General features: G+C 45.2%; 1 protein-coding gene across 1 annotated transcript in view; it reads right to left on the bottom strand.

Moving 5' to 3' along the window:
* The window catches only part of LOC139412863 (filamin A-interacting protein 1-like), a 69,832-nt gene extending 67,114 nt beyond the window's left edge, over positions 1-2,718 (bottom strand). The window contains exon 1 of the mRNA XM_071159644.1: positions 2,466-2,718. The gene's annotated coding sequence lies outside the window, so the exon portion shown is untranslated. The remainder of the gene's footprint in view (positions 1-2,465) is intronic.
* Between the last annotated feature and the right edge of the window lie 9,682 nt (positions 2,719-12,400).

Here is a 12,400-nt window from a genome sequence, read left to right as displayed (position 1 = left end):
CCACGCCATGCCAGAAATACTTTAAGAAATGAGGAGATGGGAAACTCATTGGCCAATGAATAGAGGAAAGTACTATGCTGCCCCACCCAGCAGACTGTCAACCAATCATGTTCATGTTGTCATGCGGTTGCTAAGCTAATCGTCAAGCAATCCCTTCTTAAAGTCTAATCAAAATTGAATAATAAAAAAGTAAAAGATGTAATAATAAAAAGGTGAATGAGTCGAGAAACCTGCCTATTGTCCTCAAAAGTACAAAATGTCACGATTTCAAAGTTATATAATACTACAGAGAACAAGTTAATTATCTCACATCTCAGAAAAGATTTGTAATGTTGTGCTTATTGTTTACGAAATTCATGCTAATGTTGGATTTTGGAGCTGGCTCCCAATTGACTCCCATTGACTCCTTGAAGGAGGGCACTCCTTGTGGGATTGTACCCAGAATGCACCGCACGGCCCATTGACAACATACGGACAACATACATAATGGTCGTTAATATGAATCCAATGATGTTTCCCATCTCCTCATTTCTTAAAGTATTTTAGGTCATGCCTGGTTGTATGTGTTAGCCTGTCGCTTGGACTCACAAACCACTCTGTTGGGTCTCAGGCCTTTTAAAAGTTAATATGGAGCATTGCTGGGTGTCCTTCTGTCAGGTCAAATATTTGCTTACAGCACAGATGGGTGTTGGGTTTAGGTTTAGTGTTAGGCTTATCAGGGGCATGTCTAGAGAAGAGCATGGAGCTTCGTCATGTTATAGATGAAGGAAGACAGACACAGACCATTCCTGTTTTATGCATGGTTTGATGACCTCTAATGTTCAGACTCAACACTAGAGGGATTGACATAATGTTCTGAACTACAGTTAGCAGGTTTGACGAGGGGAGAGGCAGTCACTGACTAACGCTATAGCTGTTTGTTTCCTGAATGCCTTGGTGACACTAAATGTTCAGACTTTAACACTAGCGGGATTGACATAAAAGTCTGAACTATAGAAAGTATGTCCACGAGGAGAAAGGTAGGCGTTGACGCCGAATGAGGGATCAACCTAAAAGGTCTGTACTGTCACCGAAGATGATGTGGTCCTTTTCATGTTACACAAACTTCCAATGTGCTTTACCACTGTAGGGTTTCCATGCCAAACCCTGGAGCCTCCTGGGAATTGATAACATAAATGTAAACAATGTTGAAGGAGTTCTAATGGTCTTTAGGTTAGGAACCCTGAACGACCGACTCCTCTTGGGTCAGATATTGACCATACTGTACCCACTAAATGAGCTACCCTAAATGTGGGAATGATCTGCTCTAGCTTGAGAAATGACGACCAAACACAGAGGGGCTTGTTTTGGGCGCCATGTTTGCGCCAGTCTGATGCACAGCCAGAAGAATCTGGTCGCTGCTAAAATGTATTGATGACGGTCAGGCACCCGCCTCCCTCTCCCTGCTCTGGGGCGACACGTTCAAAACGGAGCTGCTAGGTGAAGGCCTGATAACCCCATCTGGCTCGGCCCCTCCATATCCCCCACAGCCCCCTGGTGATATGAGACGCACAGGGCCCTGAGCCTGGACCCGCTGCCCTAGGAAATACCCTGCTGCTGTCACCGTACCACTTCAATGTAGAACATCCATAGGCCAGCTTTGTTGATCTTTGTCTTTGATGTGTGGTAAGGAAATTGACTAGAAGGTAATCAGAACTTAACGTAACTATTGCCCAGTGGACTAGGTGGTAACTACTTCCTGCACTTCTCAGTTGACAATGGATAAATATGTTCATATTAGCTGCAGTCAGTCACATGGGATTATGTTTGACTAGAAACTGATCTACACTCTTAGAAAAAAGGGTTCCAAAAGGGTTTTCCAGCTGTCCCCATTGGATGACCATGTTTGGTTCCAGGTAGAACCCTTTTGGGTTCCATGTAGAACCATCTGTGGAAAGGGTTCAAGATGGAACCCAAAAGCATTACACCTGGAACCAAAAGGGTTCTTCAAAGGGATATGCTATGGGAACAGCCAAAGAACCCTTTCGGTTCTAGACAGCACCTTTTTTTCAGTACAATATTGTATCCAGATACACAAACACAACATCAATACTCATGCAGATATGCACCCAAAACATCAGTAATGATGCAAAGATGTCAAATCAACAGGAGTCAATAGGATTGATAGTGGATCTGTAAACCAACTCCCTCAGCTGACCTCACTGAGAATACAACAGTGAGCAGAGTGGTCTATGTGGTCACTACATGTTCCCTTCATGCAGTCTACCTGCCCTGTCTGATTAGCCACAACATCGTCACAGCAACACCCACTCAACACCAGCCTGTCTCCATACACTGCAGAATGCACATGATAAACTGAATGAAATACTGTAGACAAAGAGGGTTGTCATGGGAGAGAGAAGTCCATGTAGTTTGACCTCCCTCTCTGGGTTTAGCTGCAGCGTGTAGCTGACAACCAGTCTTACCTCAGAGAGCGGTGAGTCAAAGCTGTAGTCCAGACCGCTGCTTGCTGCTACTGCTGCAGTGTCACTGTGTTGCTCTGTAGCCCCCTGCCAGCAGAGAGGAAATGTTATCCAGTGTGTAGTGTTTCCACGTCCTCCTTCCCTGATCGAGCCCTTTTTCTCCTCTCCTGTGTCCTCAGCTTGCCTCTGTCTGTACAATCCAGTTCGAGCGATGAGGGAGGAGGAGGGGGGTGAATCACTCTCCCGCCGATATGACGGAGAGAGGGAGCGCGCCTGGGAGAGAGAGTGACAGAAAGAGGGGGAATGAGACGCTGCTGTGATAGAGGACTGGATAGAAGGACAGTGTGGTGCATTGGGGAGAAATGACTGGGGAGGGAGAGAAGGAGAGAGAGAGAGAGGGAGGGAAGGAGAGAGAGAGAGGGAGGGAGGGAAGGAGAGTGAGCGAGGGAGGGGGGTAAAGGGACAGATAGGACCTGGCATGCAGATATCTGCCTCGCTGCTAAATTTAACCTACCCCTAATGACACACACACACACACACACTTGGCCAGATGGTCCTGTCATGGAACTGATCCCTAAGGAGTCTGGGACTGTCCCCGTGGAGATAGAGAGAGAGGAAGGAGAGGGGAAGGAGAGAGAGAGAGGGGGGGGGTTAACTTGTTTCAAGTGCCCAGGGGCAGGTTAGTCAGTTTGGGATTGGTTGATTGTTGTTTAATGAAGAGAGTGAAAAGCTTGACAAAGGAACATGAAGTATTAACAGTTCCAAGTTGAAAGAGATTGGCCAGTAAGACCCTAATAGCATCTACCATACACATCCTATAGTTCTATATGTCATTCTATGGAATCTACCTTCATCAGGACAGCTTTGGAAAGCTGATGACATGTAGTCAGGAACTTAGTTTTACTGAGGACACTGGCACCTACATCACCCACAGCTTAAACAATAGGTGACACAAGGTGACAGAGTAAAATGCATTGTAGGTTTTATTTGACTCAGGTGGTCTATTCTGGATGACAATAGAGTCCGGGTGACCATGTCACCTGCTCTGGTACCTTAGGACAAGGCATTTGATTTGCATGTGGGGAATCAAAATGGTGGTCTGATAGGAGCATAGCAGTATTCAAAACAATGTCAAGATTCTATGATCATTTGCCAGTCAACTCTGAAAATAATTGAGAACTGTATTTTTCAAAGAATCACTTAATTTTTTTCCCCCTTTAAAACCCAGCGTTCTATTCCAGAAGTATACTGTTCTTCGCTTGGACCTTCACTGAGGCATGCTCTCCTGTGGGACTGTTTTCTGTCCGACCACGGCAACCACGGAACTACATCTCAGACTCCTTTCAATGTGTCCTTGGCTCCGTGCGGGTCTGTGTTTTCCATCAGTGAGCAGTGCGGTGGGTGTGTGGGTGGGAAGGCTTTTCCTCTGGCCTTCTCCTGAGTAGCAGTGGTGTCAATGTTTCAGTGTCTGGGAGTGTGTCTGGACTGACACAAACTGCGTGTGTGGTGAGGTAAAGGCACATTCGAGGCTTCCATTGTGTCAGTCCCCAGCTGTCATCGGAACCTCTCCTTGACACATACACATACATCTTGCCAGAAACAGACTAAAAGGTGGGCCTCACAGTGCCTGCTAGGGGAGGTAGAAATTATCCCCTTATAGATTTAGATCTCAATGGGCTCCCATCAACTCTGACCTTATCTTCAATGTGCTGGGGGTTGTCATGGAGATGCGGCGTGGCCTGTACTATCAGAGCCACCTCAGGAGAACAATAACGCAGGACAGCATGACAATACACACTCAGTCCCCACTGTAAAATAAACTGTTGGAATACAGGAAAATGTATTATATAGCCAGGCTAACTTTTTCCAGAGAGTTGAGAGGAGTCTCTTTATAGTGTGTGCAGTTCAAAAACACATTGAGTTGCCAACTACACACATCATTCATCAACTCACTATGAACTCTGAGGGACGTTCCTGTCTAGCCTGACTCCCAACTCTGTTTGTGCTGTCTTGTGCAACTTTGGCGTGACGTTGACATAGCGGTTGTCAAGACAGCACAAACAGACGAGGGACTCAGGCTAGTTCCTGTGCCCTCAGATATAACTAGTTCATCGTTGGCCTTGCGGCCAGTCACTGTGGCATGATGGATGTGATCTGCCTCTTGGGGAGGCTGTGCTGATTGCCTGCGCTGATGTATTTCATTGACAGCTATGTCAGCCATTTTGAGAGTGATGTACTATCATTATATCCCAGCTAGGTTTAGTCACAATACGTATCCTAGCAATTTAACATCCTCTCTAATTGACAATGTGAAGTAAGGAAGTTCATATAGTCATCAGTTACTTTCAGTCATCAGTAAGAAATAGTCAACTGGATAAAAATGGCTATTAAATATCTTAACTTCTATAAAAGGGAGCCGGATAGAATATTGACATTGAAGCATCTCAGGCCTGGGACGATAAACTGAAAATGATCGACACCGGCCAAACTGACCACTTATTGTGGACATTTTGCTGGTATCATTCATTATGATAAATAACCAATAGGGCCGTACTTGTGTAGTTTGAAATTAAATAAATTTGCTAATATGAGTGATTGTTGAGGCTTAACTTAACCCTGCCCACAAATCACAAGCATCACAAAATGAACCTCACTGACAGCTCCCAGCGTGGTCCAGCTGAATGTGCAGGGCTAGAAGTTTCCACCTGCTCATCATCTTTCATCGTCACCCGGCCCGCCGGGAGCCTTGCAGGAGGGGGAAGGCTATTCCCATCACACCTTGCAGGAGGGGGAAGGCTATTCCCATCACACCTTGCAGGAGGGGGAAGGCTATTCCCGTCACACCTTGCAGTAGGGGGAAGGCTATTCCCGTCACACCTTGCAGGAGGGGGAAGGCAATTCCCATCACACCTTGCAGGAGGGGGAAGGCTATTCCCATCACACCTTGCAGGAGGGGGAAGGCTATTCCCATCACACCTTGCAGGAGGGGGAAGGCTTTTCCCGTCACACCTTGCAGGAGGGGGAAGGCTATTCCCGTCACACCTTGCAGGAGGGGGAAGGCTATTCCCATCACACCTTGCAGGAGGGGGAAGGCTATTCCCGTCACACCTTGCAGGAGGGGGAAGGCTATTCCCATCACACCTTGCAGGAGGGGGAAGGCTATTCCCGTCACACCTTGCAGGAGGGGGAAGGCTATTCCCATCATACCTTGCAGGAGGGGGAAGGCTATTCCCGTCACACCTTGCAGGAGGGGGAAGGCTATTCCCATCACACCTTGCAGGAGGGGGAAGGCTATTCCCCTCACATCCCTGATCTGAGCCGTGATCCATTGTGTGACCCACTGAGTATATGTACAGTGCCTTGCTAAAGTATTCGGCCCCCTTGAACTTTGCGACCTTTTGCCACATTTCAGGCTTCAAACATAAAGGTATAAAACATTATTTTTTTGTGAAGAATCAACAACAAGTGGGACACAATCATGAAGTGGAACGACATTTATTGGATATTTCAAACTTTTTTAACAAATCAAAAACTGAAAAATTGGGCGTGCAAAATTATTCAGCCCCCTTAAATTAATACTTTGTAGCGCCACCTTTTGCTGCGATTACAGCTGTAAGTTGCTTGGGGTATGTCTCTATCAGTTTTGCACATCGAGAGACTGACATTTTTTCCCATTCCTCCTTGCAAAACAGCTCGAGCTCAGTGAGGTTGGATGGAGAGCATTTGTGAACAGCAGTTTTCAGTTCTTTCCACAGATTCTCGATTGGATACAGGTCTGGACTTTGACTTGGCCATTCTAACACCTGGATATGTTTATTTTTGAACCATTCCATTGTAGATTTTGCTTTATGTTTTGGATCATTGTCTTGTTGGAAGACAAATCTCCGTCCCAGTCTCAGGTCTTTTGCAGACTCCATCAGGTTTTCTTCCAGAATGGTCCTGTATTTGGCTCCATCTATCTTCCCATCAATTTTAACCATCTTCCCTGTCCCTGCTGAAGAAAAGCAGGCCCAAACCATGATGCTGCCACCACCATGTTTGACAGTGGGGATGGTGTGTTCAGTGTGATGAGCTGTGTTGCTTTTACGCCAAACATAACGTTTTGCATTGTTGCCAAAAAGTTCAATTTTGGTTTCATCTGACCAGAGCACCTTCTTCCACATGTTTGGTGTGTCTCCCAGGTGGCTTGTGGCAAACTTTTTATGGATATCTTTAAGAAATGGCTTTCTTCTTGCCACTCTTCCATAAAGGCCAGATTTGTGCAATATACAGTGCCTTGCGAAAGTATTTGGCCCCCTTGAACTTTGCAACATTTTGCCACATTTCAGGCTTCAAACATAAAGATATAAAACTGTATTTTTTGTGAAGAATCAACAACAAGTGGGACACAATCATGAAGTGGAACAACATTTATTAGATATTTCAAACTTTTTTAACAAATCAAAAACGGAAAAATTGGGCGTGCAAAATTATTCAGCCCCTTTACTTTCAGTGCAGCAAACTCTCTCCAGAAGTTCAGTGAGGATCTCTGAATGATCCAATGTTGACCTAAATGACTAATGATGATAAATACAATCCACCTGTGTGTAATCAAGTCTCCGTATAAATGCACCTGCACTGTGATAGTCTCAGAGGTCCGTTAAAAGCGCAGAGAGCATCATGAAGAACAAGGAACACACCAGGCAGGTCCGAGATAATGTTGTGAAGAAGTTTAAAGCCGGATTTGGATACAAAAAGATTTCCCAAGCTTTAAACATCCCAAGGAGCACTGTGCAAGCGATAATATTGAAATGGAAGGAGTATCAGACCACTGCAAATCTACCAAGACCTGGCCGTCCCTCTAAACTTTCAGTTCATACAAGGAGAAGACTGATCAGAGATGCAGCCAAGAGGCCCATGATCACTCTGGATGAACTGCAGAGATCTACAGCTGAGGTGGGAGACTCTGTCCATAGGACAACAATCAGTTGTATATTGCACAAATCTGGCCTTTATGGAAGAGTGGCAAGAAGAAAGCCATTTCTTAAAGATATCCACAAAAAGTGGATATCCCACCTGGGAGACACACCAAACATGTGGAAGAAGGTGCTCTGGTCAGATGAAACCAAAATTGAACTTTTTGGCAACAATGCAAAACGTTATGTTTGGCGTAAAAGCAACACAGCTGAACACACCATCCCCACTGTCAAACATGGTGGTGGCAGCATCATGGTTTGGGCCTGCTTTTCTTCAGCAGGGACAGGGAAGATGGTTAAAATTGATGGGAAGATGGATGGAGCCAAATACAGGACCATTCTGGAAGAAAACCTGATGGAGTCTGCAAAAGACCTGAGACTGGGATGGAGATTTGTCTTCCAACAAGACAATGATCCAAAACATAAAGCAAAATCTACAATGGAATGGTTCAAAAATAAACATATCCAGGTGTTAGAATGGCCAAGTCAAAGTCCAGACCTGAATCCAATCGAGAATCTGTGGAAAGAACTGAAAACTGCTGTTCACAAATGCTCTCCATCCAACCTCACTGAGCTCGAGCTGTTTTGCAAGGAGGAATGGGAAAAAATGTCAGTCTCTCGATGTGCAAAACTGATAGAGACATACTCCAAGCGACTTACAGCTGTAATCGCAGCAAAAGGTGGCGCTACAAAGTATTAACTTAAGGGGGCTGAATAATTCTGCACGCCCAATTGTTCAGTTTTTGATTTGTTAAAAAAGTTTGAAATATCCAATAAATGTCGTTCCACTTCATGATTGTGTCCCACTTGTTGTTGATTCTTCACAAAAAAATACAGTTTTATATCTTTATGTTTGAAGCCTGAAATGTGGCAAAAGGTCGCAAAGTTCAAGGGGGCCGAATACTTTCGCAAGGCACTGTACGACTGATTGTTGTCCTATGGACAGAGTCTCCCACCTCAGCTGTAGATCTCTGCAGTTCATCCAGAGTGATCATGGGCCTCTTGGCTGCATCTCTGATCAGTCTTCTCCTTGTATGAGCTGAAAGTTTAGAGGGATGGCCAGGTCTTGGTAGATTTGCAGTGGTCTGATACTCCTTCCATTTCAATATTATCGCTTGCACAGTGCTCCTTGGGATGTTTAAAGCTTGGGAAATCTTTTTGTATCCAAATCCGGCTTTAAACTTCTTCACAACTGTATCTCGGACCTGCCTGGTGTGTTCCTTGTTCTTCATGATGCTCTCTGCGCTTTTAACGGACCTCTGAGACTATCACAGTGCAGGTGCATTTATACGGAGACTTGATTACACACAGGCGGATTGTATTTATCATCATTAGTCATTTAGGTCAACATTGGATCATTCAGAGATCCTCACTGAACTTCTGGAGAGAGTTTGCTGCACTGAAAGTAAAGGGGCTGAATAATTTTGCACGCCCAATTTTTCAGTTTTTGATTTGTTAAAAAAGTTTGAAATATCCAATAAATGTCGTTCCACTTCATGATTGTGTCCCACTTGTTGTTGATTCTTCACAAAAAAATACAGTTTTATATCTTTATGTTTGAAGCCTGGCAAAAGGTCGCAAAGTTCAAGGGGGCCGAATACTTTCGCAAGGCACTGTATATATAACACCTCCATATGGAGAGGGAGGGAGGGAGAGAGGGAGAGAGAGGGAGGGAGGAGGGAGTGAGGGGCAGAGATAGGGAGAGAGGGAGAGAGAGGGAGGAAGCAGCGATGGGGAGAGAGAGAGAGAGGAGGGAGCGAGGGGGAGAGAGAGAGGGAGAGAGAGGAAGGGAGGAGGGAGTGAGGGGGAGAGAGAGAGGGAGAGAGAGAGAGGGAGAGTGAGAGAGGATTCCAGAAATAGACCCCAATACCAAAGACTGGTAACCAGAGAGGGGCCTGCTCCTCAAAGCGTACCATGGGTCAGTCCGGATAGAGCATACTTATGATGAAAGCTGAAGGATGTATGGGTCATTCAACCCCACACAGGTCTAGACCACTGACCTATAGACTAGGGTACTCTGGGTAATGAGGCACAATATCTAGCTCCTATCCCCTATAGGCTAGATCTTTAAGGACTCTATGACCTCATCCTCTCTCCATCTCTCCCATTTTGTTGTCCATCACTTAATGGCTGCTGAGCTTCACAATGCTATGCCTTTGACCTCCGCCAAAGTTAAGTGCTTTTCATTGTACCTGCCAGACATGACGTTGCCTAGTACTCCATCCCAAAATGACTCAAACAGTACACACACACGCACACATACATACACGCAGACACACGCAGACACATGCATACACACACAAACACACACATGCACACACAATAACAAATGGGCCATTATCGCTAATAAAAGGCTCTCTGGTGCAAAGATGCTTCCCAGAAAGAACCTTCACAGCTGCTCTCCAGCCAGCATTAGCTTAATGCGAGACAGTTGAAGGAAACAGCTGGTGCAGTGGTAAAATAACCCTATGGAGACTACCTTTTCACCCTACTGTCTATTCCCAATGTGATGACTGTTTAATGCACTTTTTAGGACATCACTTTGACTGCCTGGGTCTCAGAAGCATTGCTGATAGAGGAATCAGCCCCTGTGCGCTATTGACAGAATGAGCTACAGATGCTTGGTGAGGAAAAAATAAAAAACACATTGACAGTTTATTTGTTAAGCTATTGATCATCCTGCAAACGTGCAATACCATCTGGAATTTCCAACTTCCCAACTAGTGCTAAAATTTATATTTTGTTTCTTTGCCTGTATTAAACAACATTTCTGGTTCACAGAATAAAAAACAAAAAACTTATCGGTGTCTAGAGGAAGAACTAAGAGGCTTGTTCCCAGAGGGAGAACTAAGGGGCTTATTCCCAGAGGGAGAACTAAGAGGCTTGTTCCCAGAGGAAGAACTAAGAGGCTTGTTCCCAGAGGAAGAACTAAGAGGCTTGTTCCCAGAGGGAGAACTAAGAGGCTTGTTCCCAGAGGGAGAACTAAGGGGCTTGTTCCCAGAGGGAGAACTAAGGGGCTTGTTCCCAGAGGGAGAACTAAGGGGCTTATTCCCAGAGGAAGAACTAAGAGGCTTGTTCCCAGAGGGAGAACTAAGGGGCTTGTTCCCAGAGGGAGAACTAAGGGGCTTATTCCCAGAGGGAGAACTAAGGGGCTTGTTCCCAGAGGGAGAACTAAGGGGCTTATTCCCAGAGGGAGAACTAAGGGGCTTGTTCCCAGAGGAAGAACTAAGAGGCTTGTTCCCAGAGGGAGAACTAAGGGGCTTGTTCCCAGAGGAAGAACTAAGGGGCTTGTTCCCAGAGGGAGAACTAAGGGGCTTGTACCCAGAGGGAGGACTAAGGGGCTTATTCCCAGAGGGAGAACTAAGGGGCTTGTTCCCAGGGGGAGAACTAAGGGGCTTATTCCCAGGGGGAGAACTAAGGGGCTTATTCCCAGGGGGAGAACTAAGGGGTTTGTTCCCAGGGGGAGAACGAAGGGGCTTGTTTCCAGGGGAAGAACTAAGGGGCTTGTTTCCAGGGGAAGAACTAAGGGGCTTGCTCCCAGGGGAAGAGTAGATGGGTGTAAAGCCATGTGACTCTCCTTCTCCTCCCTTGGCCCTAACCTCCTGGGAAGCAAGTGTTGTAAAGCTCAGATTTACACCCCCCGTTCTCTTCCTCAGTGTGATGGACCCGGTCGGACAGTTTAAAAACAGAAGTATTTATGACTCAGCATTCACTCTCATCTTCCATTCCTGGAGCTCTCTTGAGCATGTGCCTCAGCCTCAGCCTGGCCGGACGGACGGACGGCATGAAGAGCAGGTTTAAACTTAGCTGTCAGTTCTGCTTGGCTATACAGAGCTTTCGGAAAGTATTCAGACCCCTTGACTTTGTCCACATTTTATTACGTTACAGCCTTATTCTAAAATGGATGAAATAAAAAACAATTGTCATCAATCTACACCAAATACCCCATAATGACAAAGTGAAAATAGGTTTTTAGAAATTTTAGCAAATGTAGAAAAGATGTATTACTTATTTACATAGGTATTAAGACCCTTTGCTGTGAGACTTGAAATTCATCTCAGATGCATCCTGTTTCTATGGATCATCCTTGACCGTGCATGTCAGAGCATGTTTTGTCATTATGGGATATTGTGTATAGATGGATGAGGGAAAAAAAACAATTGAATCCATTTTAGAATAACACTGTAACGTAACAAAATGTAGAAAAAGTCAAGCAGTCTGAATACTTTCCGAATGCACTATATGTTCCCTTACCGTGTTTCGGTGGAATCACGCGGTGTGTGTGTTCTCAGATCAAAAACATGTATTTTTTTTTAGCTCATTAACATAGTATGAAATGCACTTTTTATTTAGAAATGTAATAAAAGGTATCCTCATAGTGTTTGATAATGCTGCTTCAGGTCATAAGCAGATTGTGGCTGTCTGCTACTGATGGTGTCTGAGCACTAAGTCCAGGTACACATCACTGTCCCATTGTTGTGGCACAGGGCTCTGATGTGGACAAGGAGGAGAGGGCAGATCTGGCTTCAAAGGACAACTCCTGTAGAAACTGTTGACACTGCATTATGCTATTTTGATACCCGAGCAGACAAGGTGAAAAATATGTTGATGTTGTTGAGCAAGGCACTTACCTCTAATTTGCTCCAGGGGCGCAATACTACTATGGCTGACCCTGTAAAACAACACATATCACTGTCTGCACCGGTGTATGTGACAATAAAACATTATTTATTTGATTTCTTTCACTCCCTGAGCACTAGTTGATGACGTGGACGTGGAATAAGGCAGCCCCCCACACCTCTATAATGACAATACTGATGATTCCTCAATGCAGGTGCAACCTCTTGTCTCCCTCTACCGGTCATACACTACTAGTACATGTTCTCATCTGCAGCTGGCCAATTTGATCTTTGCTGTTTTCCACTCTGGATGTCTCCCTGCTCCGACCATTTTTAGAGGTGCCAAGAGCCTTGGCATTTACAG

Source organism: Oncorhynchus clarkii, chromosome 7 (assembly GCF_045791955.1).
Source record: "Oncorhynchus clarkii lewisi isolate Uvic-CL-2024 chromosome 7, UVic_Ocla_1.0, whole genome shotgun sequence".
In the NCBI taxonomy this organism is placed as follows: Eukaryota; Metazoa; Chordata; class Actinopteri; order Salmoniformes; family Salmonidae; genus Oncorhynchus; species Oncorhynchus clarkii.
This window is presented reverse-complemented; position numbering and strand designations above follow the sequence as displayed.